Genomic DNA, 13,148 nt, shown 5'->3' with positions numbered 1-13,148 from the left:
TGGTTTATTGAATCAATTTAAATACCCAGTGAGAAGCAAGGGAAATAATTGGAGTAAGTTGATACTCTTAGGGTGCAAGCAAGTGGAAGAACATCACCTAAATCATGAGTTATGTAATATTCATATGTTCTGTCTGCCACATCAGCGTTTTCCACTGATGATATGCTTATAAGGACTAGAGTTGAGCTTATAGCAAGGAGACCCACAGGTGGAAAGTGCTTTGGGCCAGTGGCATAGCCTGCTCTGTTGGCTATGCAGGGAAACATGCCTGGCCACAACCAGAGCCTACTAGTTAGTTTGATGAACAGACCACTGATTTTATTTGTATTTCTTGGATGGAGCACATACATATGAGACTGTATTAGGTGTCATGGGTAGCTAATTTAGGGCTGACAAAACTTTCAGCCCAGAGACGGCAGTTATTCATACCTTAGTTTTTCTATCCCTTTTTGACTATAAATGACCCTCTTCCATCATATTTTTTATTTAACTTTGGCATGCCTTATAGTTTACTAACTTACTATGTATATTTAACACAATTCTGCCTATGTTTCACAAAGTACATAGTTACTCATACTCTATATAAAACATCCTAGGAGTTTTGCATTTATCTCATAAGCTACTAGTGTACTTAACACTTCTTCTAACACTTCTGACTTTCTTCCATCCTTAAGGAAACTGCAAGGAATTCAGTATAGTTGGAGTGGGAAGCTGGAGAGGTAAGTAGACAGATAGTACCCTTTTTGGGGCATAAAAAATTAAAGAAAAAAAAACAGGGTTACCAGAGGGGAGGTGGGTGGGGGGATGGGTGAAATAGGTAAAGGAGATTAAGAGCACGCTTATCAAGAGGAGCACTGAGTAATGTACAGAACTGTTGAATCACTAATTGTACACCTGAAACTAATATGACACAGTATGTTAACTATATTGGAATTAAAAAATTTTAAAAAGTGAAAAAAAATACTAGATTTTATACTGAAGAAAACTAAAACTATAAGGAGAGTGGAAAATAGGGAAGAGGTCCACTCCTGGGCAGGAGGGCCAGGTGGAATCTCTTGCCCTAATGCAGGTGATTAATAATGAGGACCTCCGTCAACTAATGCAGTGGCTCTATGGGGTTAGAGGTGATTTCCCCACCCCCCACCCCCAAGACATTTGGTAATGTTTGGAGAGAATTTTGGTTGTTCAAAGTAGGGGGTGCTACTGATAACTACTGGGGTAAGGATAGGGAAACTTCTAAACATCCTACAAAGCACAAGACAGTCCTTCACAACAAAGAACTGTTGTGATATTAGTAGTGCCAAGATTGAGAAACCCTGAAGTAAGGGATTTATTTATTTTTTCTTTTTTTTTTTTTTTAAAGATTTTATTTATTTGAGAGAGAGAGAATGAGAGAGCACATGAGAGGGGGGAGGGTCAGAGGGAGAAGCAGACTCCCTGCCCAGCAGGGAGCCCGATGCGGGACTCGATCCAGGGACTCCAGGATCACAACCTGAGCCAAAGGCAGTCGCTTAACCAACTGAGCCACCCAGGCGCCCTGAAGTAAGGGATTTAAGGAAGCATAAAGAGGATAGAGGTTAAGCAATTAGATTTACTTGGATTTTATAACTGATTAGATATAGATGTGAGGTAGAAGGAGAGAATGATTTTAGGGTTCTAGCTCGGATAACTAGGAGGACAAAGGGTTAGGGAAAATAGAGACAAAGAATTAAATGTTAGACATGTTAAGTTTGAGACATCCCCAAGATGTGTAGTAAGCAGTTGGAAAAAAACAGGAGATGAGAACAAAATTGAGAATCTTAATAAGAAATGTTTGTGCCAGATTAGATTAGAATCTCTACAGATAAGCTCTAAGAATCTGCATTTTTGGCAAGCAATTAGGTGATCTTGCAGCATGCCAAAGCTTGTGAACAATAGTTTTAGGTCTCAGAAGAGAGGTCTGAGAAGCAGACAGTGAGGTAGCCGGAAAACTAGGGAAGAGCAGAGTCCCAAAAACCGTCGAAGGAGAGAGTTGAAAGCAGGGGTTTTATTAGTACAAGAGGTTGCTATAAAGTAGTACTGGTCATTAGAAGTATAATGCGAGTCACGTTTTCTTAGTTGCCGTATCACGAAGGTAAAAAGAAGCAGGTGAAATTAATTTTAGAACTCTATTTTGTTTAACCCATTATATCTAAAACATTGAAACATGTAATTCATATAAAATTAATAAGGTATGTTATATTCTTTTTTCATACAAAGTCCGAGAAAGCTGGTGTGCCTTTCATACCTCTAGCACCTCTTGATTTGAACTAGCTACAATTCAGGTACTCAGTAGCTACATGGGGCTAGTGGCTACTATATTGGATAGCACAGCTGTAGAAGGTCAACTAAGAAAAGAACTTAAGTGTAATCTTTAGCTGTAGTAATAACGGTGGTCATAGATAGTGTGATAAGAACTCTTTCAGTGAAGAAGCCAGAATATGCCCAGGTAAAGAATGGGAAGTTAGAGATGATAAGAGCCACCATAGAGAATATTTTTGGGAATATTTGCTATTAATAATATAGTATGAGGGGCTTTTTTTTTTGTACTTTTGAGTATGAATTTAAGATCAGATAGCATAATTCAGTTTTTTATGTAAGGTTTAACAGTTATATTTGAACTTCTGCTTGCACAGAATTGCCTTCCCCCTGGATACAACTAGAAAATTGGGCATAATATATGAAGTGACTGTTTTTCAGACATTAGACAACAGACAATACAGAATTGTGATCCTTGAGAGAAGAGAAATAAGGTAAGTCCTACAATGACTCCAGCTTACTGCCTGGAGGGCAGAACAGGGAGGGAATTTAAACAGAGACCAGTGGTTTCACTGAATGGAGGAGACAGATGGGAATTGAGGGAAGCCATTGAGAAGATATCAGAGAGGAGGAAGTGGCACCGAGAGAGGTCTGCCCAGGTGTAGCTTTCCCCTTGTCCTTTGGCTGAGTATTGATCCGTGCAATGAAGACTGAAACTCCATGAGACCTGGCACCACAAAGCAGTAGGCCAAACCCTTTCTGATGCTTGCACAGGGCTGGGAATAGTTTGTGTTCCCATCTGCCAGAGTAGAGAGACTGTAATACACACATTTCTACCAATCAAAACAAGAATAGTTGGAGCCTGGTCAACTTGCTCGCTCTCTCTGTCTTTCAGGTCTCTCTGCTTAGGCTTGTTTGGTCTTCCTGATAGCATAGTAACCATAGGGTACCTGGATTTATTACATGGTTCAGAGCTCCCAGTGCTTGTGTTCCAGCAAGGTGAAAACTGCGTAGCGTTTTATGACTTATCCCCTGGAGTCATGAATTGTCACTTCCACCTCATTCTGTTGGTTATATGCAAGTCACTGAGCTTGGTCCAGATTCAAGAGGTGGGAACATAGCTCCTACCTCTTGATGGGAGGAATATAAAAAAATTAGCAGATATGTTTAAAAACTGCATAAAATATCATAGTCTAGTACCAAATCTGATAATGACCATCACTTCAAAGTAGTTATGAATATAAATAATATTTCAAGATATCTGTTACAACTTTAATTTGATACAAAAAATCTGTGATTTCTGTTGGTGACTAAGTTTGAGGTATTGTAGACACAATACTGCAACAGTACTAATAATTACAGCAATTCTGAGATACCAGCTGGGAGATAATGTCAGGTCCCACTGGTTAAGGGTTCAGTCCTACAAGACTGCCCCTTCCCCACTTCAGATCCTAATCATAAGTGTTTCTGATCCACTGGCTATAAATCAGGTTCGATTAATTTGCCAGAGTAGCTCACAGACCTCAGGAAAACATTTTACTTAATAGATGCCAGTTTATTAGAAAACGGTATAACAGGAACCACCAGATAAGAGATGCATAGGACAGGGTATGTAGGAAGAGGCACAGAGAACTTCCATGCCCGCTCTGGGGTACACCACTTTCCTAGAACCTTACATCTGTTCACCAACCTGGGAAATTTTCTGAACCTTGTGCTTTTGGGTTTTTAGGGAGGCTTCATTAAGTAGATATGATTGATTAAATCATTGGCCACCGGTGATTAGCTTAATCTCCAGCCCCATTTCCCTCCCAACCTTTGTGGCTTTTCAATAGTCCCTTCATTAACATAAACTATGGTGTGGTTTAAGGGGCTTGTTATGAATCACAAAAGACACTTTTATCACAACTGACCACTTAGGAAATTGCAAGGGTTTTAAATTCCTGGTAGGAAAGGAGACCAAGACCAAATATAAATTTCTTGTTACAGATTACAGTATCACAATATCACAGTACCCTTCACATATATATGTATATATCTTATTAATACACACACACTCACACACACACACACACAGAAAGTACCTGGCACACAGTAAGCTCTCAGTAACTGGTAGCTATAATTACTCTTGCTACTATTTATGAACCTCTCATTATATCTGGAAACACTGGAGTGATCAGCTCACATATGTTCTATCATTCGTGACATGCTATGTTCTAATCTTGAAAGATGGATATTAACCTGAGTTATTATTTGTTGTTATTTGAACTTGTATCTTCTGACTTCCCTCTCACCACTTTGTACCGTCTTTCCTTGCAACGATATTTAAGAGCCGTTTGATTTAAAGAAATGCAACATAGGGAATTTAACGACTGGACAGTAGGACAGATTGAAGCTGAATTTTTAGCTTCTGATTTTTCTCATTTGAAGCAAAGATTTCAGACTGTTGTGGGGGTGGTGTGGGGGAAGGAAATGCAGATCTGTTCACAGCTGCTACTCAAAATACTAGCCATATAACCAGGAGAGAATTTGGCTCGAATTAAAATCCCTGGGCTCTTCATTGCCATCATAATCATTATTGTATCAATTAAGATTCGTTTGCATGTCCACAGTGTGTTTGGCACTACATGAAGGAAGGAAGCTGATGATCACAGAAACAGTTCCGACCATTTTGCTCATGTCTGAGAATGACCCAAATGGTATAAAGAAAAAGCAGAAATAAATCATTAAAATTTTGCAATTCAACAGCACTTGGAATCATAAAATATTAGAACTGGAAAAGGATCCAACAATCCTGTTGCACAGCTTCTTTATTTAGAGGTTGATAAAACTCAGCTCCAGAAATAGTAATATTATACAACCAATATATAAGTGACAATTAGTAAAGGTTACACAACCAGTAAGTGATAGGGAAAGACAAGACTCCTACCCATGTCATCTAGCTCAAAATGCAGTGTTTCCCCTGCTTTATCAGCCTACACCACAATCTATGAGTAAGAATCATATTCTTAGAAAACCAGAAAATATAATATTACATATAACTCTCTTTTGAATTACTCTCTTGGAAAATTAGGAGTCAAGCCATTCGAGTCTACATGTTTTCTATATTGGCCATTATTAATGAGAGAAGTGGGTACTGATGGTTTTGATGGGGATGTTTTGGCCTGAGAGGGGGCTTATTTAGATGAACAATATGAACAGTTCTAAATATTTTTAGGGATTATATGAGAGAACCCTCATTAGGCCTTCGGGCAGATCTTTGAAGAGCAATACTGCCTAGAAGCCAGCAGAGGGAGAGCAGAACATTGTTTTGCCAATTTTTACCAAGTTCCTCCTTGCTGTTTTACCTTTTGTTCATTTTTTTGCACAAATTTGATATATTCCGTGATGGTGATGAGAAAAATACTACCTTTTCCTGCTTTTCGGGGGAGGATAGAGAATGCCTCTATCAGTGAATTGGGGTTTTATTGAACTTATTTTTCAACAGGCTATCAAATGAGCTGGGTTTGGAAAGTCCTTAAGCATATTAGGAATTTATTTGTGTGGCTTTCACATGCTTTTCTGCATAATATTGGGTAACTTAAGTGATTTTAAATATACGTAATCAAATATATAGATTATCTTTTAATAACTTCTAGGAGAAACTAACAATGTAATAAGATTTGGAATTCTCTAATTAGTCACTTGATTTTGCTCTGTAAAAGGATGAATGTAAATTGAATCCAGAGAAAGTTTGAAATGTTGACTTTTTATATCTAGAGTTTTATTTTTATTTATTTATTTATTTTTTTAAAGATTTTTATTTATTTGACAGAGAGAGAGATAACCAGAGAGGGAACACAAGCATGGGGAGTGGGAGAGGGAGAAGCAGGCTCCCGGGTGAGCAGGGAGCCCAATGTGGGGCTCGATCCCAGGACCCTGGGATCATGACCTGAGCCGAAGGCAGACGCTTAACGACTGAGCCACCCAGGCGCCCCTATATCTAGAGTTTTAGAAATAAAGTCCACATGTCAGTTGAAGTAATCATCTACTCATTTTTCCAGAAATCTCCAGTAAATTTATACCTTCATTATTGCTTTGTTTTTGTGTCTTCAGAGTTTGGGGCATAAAACCGAAGGTGATACACACTTGTCCTCACTGAGTTCATGGGAGATCAACACAGAAACAGATCATTAAAAAATTTAATGACGGTATGAGACAATGAGGCGTACGGGTGGGGCAGTAAGAGTGCATGGAATGCAAGTATCCAACCCAATAAGGAGATCTGGAGTGAGTCCTGGAGGAGGGCCACCTGAGCTAAGTCATAAAGGAAGAGTAGGAATGTATTCTGTTTCAATGCATTTTTTAATCTTCCCTCCCATATCCACATGGTTATGTTGAGAGCAGCCATTCAGTAAACTATTACTCTGCATTCCTAGGCTAAACATTTTTGATTCACAAGTGGTCACCATAAACATGCTGGGTTGATCAGTGTCCCTCCCTAGGATTTTTCAACACCGGACCCAGTGAAACTGGAGAACTCTCAGCTACTTTGTTTTCTGCCTTTTGTTAGAGGAAAACAACCATAAGAACTTTGACATTGCATTGACACACATAAGTTGAGGCGCAGACAAGCTCTGGAGAGAGTGCATCCTCCCAGCATTCAAGCCTCTAGCTCTCTTGTTGCCTACGGTTTATGTGCAGCTACTTTCCTGTTCTGTTTCATGAGATACCCCAGTATCCATATAAGTTTCTCTTTTTTCTTAAACTAGTATGAGTTGACTTTCTTTTCTTTGAATCCCAGCTGGTATAAAGAGTTACCAAGGCAGAGAGAGGGTGAAGGACATTTCAGGGGCTGCAGGAGCAAAGACATAGAAACATTAAAAAGCATGGCTTGTATAGAGAAATATAAATAGTTCAGTATTGTTAAGACATAAATGAAAGAGATAAAGAGTGCTAACAGATGAAGTGGGAAATCTGTCATTTTAGGGAATTTAACTTTACCCTGAAGGCAATAAAGAGCCATAGAATAGTTTGCACAGTGACATTTTGAGGTCTGTGGTTTAGATGGCTTACTCTGCCAGGAGTTTCTTCAACATTTCTCTCCTCTCCGGGCCTATGATGTGCTGACTTTTTATGACTTCACTGAATTACTTTGTAACAGTGTGTCTTCCCCTCCATTCTGAAAGTACCGCTAGAGCAGGGGCCATATCTACTTTGTTCATCATGAATTCTCAAAATAAGTAAATGAGGTAATTTCCATCTTAGTACCTGGAACACATGGTTATACAATAAGAATTTGCTAAGTCAATAAATGAGTAAATTGTGATGAGATAGAGGAAATAAATTCATGATATATATTGGAAATAGGGCTTTTTGAGTTTGATAAAACTAGCTATATATATTGAGCACTTATACATTAAGCGGGAGGCTGAGGGTTTTGCATGCATTACCTTATTTAATCTTCATAACAATTCTCTGTGTAATGTGTATCACACTTTCCCCCATTTTACAGATGGAGGAAAAAAAGAACCTTAAAGACACTGAGAACTAGGTAGAACCGTATGAATTTGCCATCTAATAACTTGCTGTTATAGGTAATGCATTATGAGCAGAGACCTATTCAGTACTAATCTCTAAATTACCATACTATATTATACATAGATGTGAAGGGGAGGGAGTGAAGAATGATTCCCAGCTTTCTATCATAGATGAATGATGGTGTCTCCAGCTGAAGCAGAGAATACAGAGTAGGGATACTTCCAGTGGAGATGATGAATTTGATATGGGACATAAAGAGAATGAGGCCTGTGGGATGACTACAAGAAAATGTCCAGCTGCAAGTTAATGTATGAGTTTTAAAACTCTATTGCTGAGGAATTGGATTCATGGTTCATTAAGTTTCAGTTAAATAAAGATATTAGGTGAGGTCTAACAAGGAAAGTATGCTGTTTAAGATGAGTACTGGGTAGAAGCCAGACCTTGGGAAATATTACATAGGAGACACCAGAGTGATTGATCGAGACTAGAGAACCCTGAGAGTACGGTGCCATGGGGAAAAAGGGAAATAGGGAATTTAGGAAGAAGGAAATAGGAAGGAGGGAACAATCTATAGTGTCTATTGCAGCAGAGAGTTCCTGTGAAATGTATACTGTCCATTGGATTTGACAGCCAGGAGTTTATTGTTGATCGAAAAAAACCAATATTAATAAAATAATATAAAATAAAATGGTAGAAGCCAGACTACATATGGTTGAAAAATGATTGGAAAGTACAGCCAGGAAGAATAAATAATATTTTCAAATGTCTTCAGTGAGAAGAAGGAGGTCAGACATTAGTTAGATGAAGACTCTGAGAGAAAAGAGACATTTTTATTTTTAGGAAGAGAGACATAATTGAGGATCTTTACCAGCTGTGGGAAAGAAGCCTGTGGAGAGATTGAAGGTATCCAGGAGAGGATATTGGAGAAAATGACTCACAAAGGAGAGAGGGAATAAGATAAAGCTTATAGATGGAGGAGTTCACCTTTAGGAGTTGGGACATTGAACTTCGGAGCTTAAAAGAAAGTAAGTGGAGATATATGTGAATGTGTGCATGGAAGGAGAATTTTGAGAAACATATTTGATGGGCTTGATTCTCTTGATTTAACGGGAAGCTTAGAGTAGGAGCTTTGGAAGAAAGTATAGAATAGTCATTATTTGATATGAGATTGCAGACTGACTGAAGATGAGTAAAGGATTGAAACTCTAAATGAGAGTTCAGCCAAGGTGAGAGATCACATTTGATAAGGGTAACAATTAGTACGGTTTTGAGTATTCTTCTCAGTGTTCAGCTTTCTAGTTAACTGAGGAGTAAAGACAGACCATCACATTGATCCACCGTTTAAATTTTACTGGGTCAATTGCGGTTGGACAGTTGTACAAATGAATCAAGGATGCTGATATAATAGCACTTTAAAGGATATTACTTCAGAAGTTTGGACTAAAGTGTAAAGAGATAGCTATTAGATAAAAAAAAAAATGAGATGGGATATTAACCATATTCAGATTCTCAAAAGAAATAACCCAAAACTAGTTTCATGGCTATTAATAAGAAAAGAAGAAACTGTCACTTATAAAAGGATCAAAATAAACTGGTGAGGATTAGGGAAGATATTTCTTGGGAGAAAGCTGCTTCTCTGCTCCATTATATTCACAAGGTGGATGGATCAGTAATACTTTGACCTACACCAGAAACTTACATGGGTGAGCGCTCTCAAAGATTATTTAGAGAGCTTAATAGAGTAAATAATGAACTAATGCTTGACTCCCACCTTGAAAATCTAGAAGACATAAGAAGGCATGAGAAGCTGATAAGCTACTTTGGTAGTAGGGTGCTTGCCTTTTCTATTCATCACTGTACTGGGGGTTGTAACCAGTGCAATAAAGGAAGAAAATAAGACATACAGATTGGAAAGGAAGAAGTAAAACTTTATTTTCGGACAATGTGTTTACCCATGTATAAAATCCTACAGATTCTGTAAAATCACTACAAGAATTAATAAATTAAGCAAAGGCCCAAAACATCAATATAGAAAGTTAATTGTATCTCTATACACTAGGAAAGAATTACTGGGAACCCAAAACAAAACAAAACAACCTAGATAGCAATGCACACTATAATGAGATTCTCTTTCTCCCTTAGAAATTTATAAAAATGTAGATAAGATTGGTATGAATGGAAATATTGTGTAAGCTAATGAAGCTTCTAGATCTGAGATGACATAGGAGCAAGCTGACGTGAACAAATTCAGGCGTAGAGGCAGAGAGAGGAGAAAGCATACTGTAGAAATCATGAAGGTAGTTCTGGGAGCCTGGTGGGCTGAGTCAAAGCAGAGATATGTGTTCTCAATAACCAAAAAGAAATTGTGGGTTAAAATGCAAACCCAGACTTTTTTGTAATATGTCACTGGGTTCAAGAAAAGGAAAGTTAAAGCTAGAGCAATAAACTTACCAGCTGATGCTCTGGTATCTTGGAGGAGGGGAGCTGCTGACTGAATATAGCACCTAGGAACTAAAGGCTATAGTGTCAAAGATTTCCTGGGGACAGAAGACAAGACTTTGGCTTGTGTGAGGCAGAAAGTTAGAACTGAAGTCCCTGCATAAAGTCAGGAACTTGGAATGCTCTCTTTCAGCGAAAAGGGAATTAGAACAACTAAGCACTAAAACTGGAAACTAATATAAGTTCCCCTGATAAATCAAAGCTCCAAGATTTTTCCATATACAGATGTGAAGTCTCATTTGACATTCTTCCTAGGATTTTGGTATGAATGCTTATCTTTCACACCAATGAAATCCTAGGATGTCCAGTAGCAGTAAAACTCTTCGTAGCAATCCTTCCAACAGTCCAGGGCAATAAGGGACTCTCAAGAAGAGTTAGTGACTAAAACTTATAAATCATAGGAGAAAATAATTCATCATGAATTAGACATAGTGAAGAAGAAAATCAGATCTTTAAGAACTTGAGAAAATACAACAATCTGAGAAATACTATACAGTAACTATGCTTAATATTATTGACAAAAGGAGGAGTAAAAATCAAAAGGAAAGAATAGGATATTTGATATTAGAATGCGTGAATTTGAGAAATAATTGAAAATAACTCTTAGAAATAAAATTATTGAAAATAATAATTTGATGGAAGGGTTAAGTGATGGGTCATAGTAAAAATGAGAATTACTGAACTCGGGGAAAGAGTTGAGAAAACCAAAATACAGTGAAGATAAATAAAATGAAAACTAGGGAAAAGAAGGTTAAGACATAGAGGATAAACTGATGGGGTGAGCATTTGTTTAACATAATGAGCGTTCTAGAGGGAAAGAAGGGAGAGTGGATAGGAGAGGTGGTAGTTAAAGAACTTCCTATAATTGAAAGTGTGATGGTCCTAAATAGCACATAGTAATTTTTTTTTTCTGTCTGACAATCTTTGTTTTTCTACTAAAGTATAGATTCTTTTTGTAATTAACAGTTACTGATCTACTTGGGTGTATACTATTATACTCTCTGTTTGCCTCATTTGTTCTATGTTGCTTTTTTCTCCTTTGCTGGATTAATCAAATATTTTTATTATCCTTTCTCTTTAAAGCATGGATTAGAATTATGCATTTTATTAGTGCATCTAATACATGCATTCATTAGAATTATGCATTCTATTAGTGGTTAAAGTTGTGATGTCCAATAGAGTAGTTATTAGGTACATATGGCTATTTAAATTTATATGTGAATGTAAATTAGTGACAAAATTTTAAAATTTCAGTTCTTCAGGTCAGGTACCCAATAGCCATATGTGTGCAGTATTGGACAGCTCACATATAGAACGTTTCCATCATTGCAGAAAGTTCTATTGGATAGTACTGATCTAGATAATCCAAAGGTCTGTTTATATCATCTGGGCTTTCTGTTTGTCTTGTTTCTTGGTATGTCTTGTCATCTTTCATTAAACGAATCTGATTGTGGGGTGCCTGGCTGGCTCAGTTGGTAGAGCATGTGACTCTTAATCTCAGGGTGGTGAGTTGAAGCTCCATGTTGGGTGTGGAACTTACTTTAAAAAAAATTAAAAATTAAAAAAAATAAAACCTGTTGTATATGAAAAATTGCAAAGTTTCCAGACACTTTTTTTTTTTGACTAAAAGTGTTTCTTTTTTTAATTTATTTTATTTTTTTTAAATTTTATTCTTATGTTAATCCCCATACATTACATCATTAGTTTTAGATGAAGTGTTCCATGATTCATTGTTTGTGCACAACACCCAGTGCTCCATGCAGAATGTGCCCTCCTCAATACCCACCACCAGGCTAACCCATCCTCCCCCCCCTCCCCTCTAGAACCCTCAGTTTGTTTTTCAGAGTCTATTGTCTTTCATGGTTCGTCTACCCCTCCGATTTCCCCCGCTTCATTCTTCCCCTCCCGCTACCTTCTTCTTCTTCTTCTTCTTTTTTTTCTTAACATATATTGCATTATTTGTTTCAGAGGTACCGATCTGAGATTCAACAGTCCAGACACTTTTATCTAGCCTCAGAAAGGGTTCACTCTCTTCTCTGTTAGGAAGCTAGGGTCAGGTCGTCTTCATTTGATCAACAACTGAATTGCCATGAATCATCTGTGTTGCAATTTTTATTAAGATTAATATACAACTGGTTTGTCACCACTCTTGGGGATATAACCCTCCAAGGATTTTAACTGAGAGGCTGGGGTGTTCAGTAGGACCCCTCTTTTTTGCTGGGTCATATACTCTTACTTTTGTCTTCCTGGCACTGTCAGACTATTGAAAACACCATATTTTTAAGTGGCATTCTACTTAGGTTTTAAACCGTTTGCTTTGTGTATCTTAAAAAATTTGACAGTGGCTCAGGTTTGCCTTGTGCCTCTCTCCCTGTTCTTGCTATATTGGTGACCCTGGAATCTATGTGTTTGTCTTTTCTGTCCTGTGAGATTACCAAAAACTCTTTCAGCTATTCTGCCTCTTAGCAACTACACCCTGACCAGATTCTTAGCCTTTTACCCAGAACTAAAAATTTGGAAATTCCCCAAGAGAAACTTGCTCACTCTTCTCTCTCTCTGTATCACCTTTCTTTAGGATCTTGGTCCCTTAAGTCCTGGTTGCCTCAGCAGTTTTCAGAGATTTTTTTAAATCTTTTTTTCCTACTTTTTCTTCATGTGAGCATTCATTGGTTTGCTACATGCTATGCTACTATAGATGGAAATAGAATCCCTTCCACTTCACTTGCAGTCATGGTTGATTCTGGTGCAAACTTTACTAATATTCATAGGAGACTCACTTTATTATTACCATTATTTCCATATAGTTATGTCTCTTTCTATGGTATCAAAATGACTGCTACTGTGCTTGTATCTGT

Source organism: Mirounga leonina, unplaced genomic scaffold (genome assembly GCF_011800145.1).
Source record: "Mirounga leonina isolate KUSES-001 unplaced genomic scaffold, KU_Mleo_1.0 Mir_166, whole genome shotgun sequence".
Lineage (NCBI taxonomy): Eukaryota > Metazoa > Chordata > Mammalia > Carnivora > Phocidae > Mirounga > Mirounga leonina.
This window is presented reverse-complemented; position numbering follows the sequence as displayed.